A 554-nucleotide genomic window follows, 5' to 3' on the forward strand; every position below is an offset into this window, starting at 1 on the left:
TAACTAACGGGACCCACGATAATTCCAGGAACCTTCTTTCCCTACCTTCTCTTCTCCTCGATTTTCCTCTCTCCTACTCTGCCACCTCCTCTCGCTCCTAAATCTTCCTTAACTTTAAGCCCTACATCTGATCCTTCCTACTTCTCTTCTCTTCCTCTTCGTCTCTTCCACGCCTCTTTCTCCCTTTCCCTTCCCCCGTTTTTTTTTCTCTCTGTTCCTTCCCTCTCCCTTTTACCTTACCCATCTCTTTTTTTTTCTTTAAATCGCTTCCGTTTTCTCTTAATGATATCTTCTTTTTCTCTTTAAATCTCTTCCTTTTCCCTTAACCATCTCTTTTTCTTCTTTAAGTCTCTTCCTTTTCCCCTTAACCGTCTCTTTTTTTTCTCTTTAAATCTCTTCCGTTTCCTCTTAATCATCTTTTTTTTTCTCTTTAAATCTCTTCCGCTTCCCCTTAACCATTTCTTTTTCCTCTTTAAATCCCCTCTGTTTCTCCTTCCCCTTCCCCCTTTCTCTTTCCCTCCCACCCCTTTCTTATCCGGACGAAATACAACTAA

The sequence above is a fragment of the Penaeus monodon genome, chromosome 19, assembly GCF_015228065.2.
Source record: "Penaeus monodon isolate SGIC_2016 chromosome 19, NSTDA_Pmon_1, whole genome shotgun sequence".
NCBI classification, from domain to species: Eukaryota; Metazoa; Arthropoda; class Malacostraca; order Decapoda; family Penaeidae; genus Penaeus; species Penaeus monodon.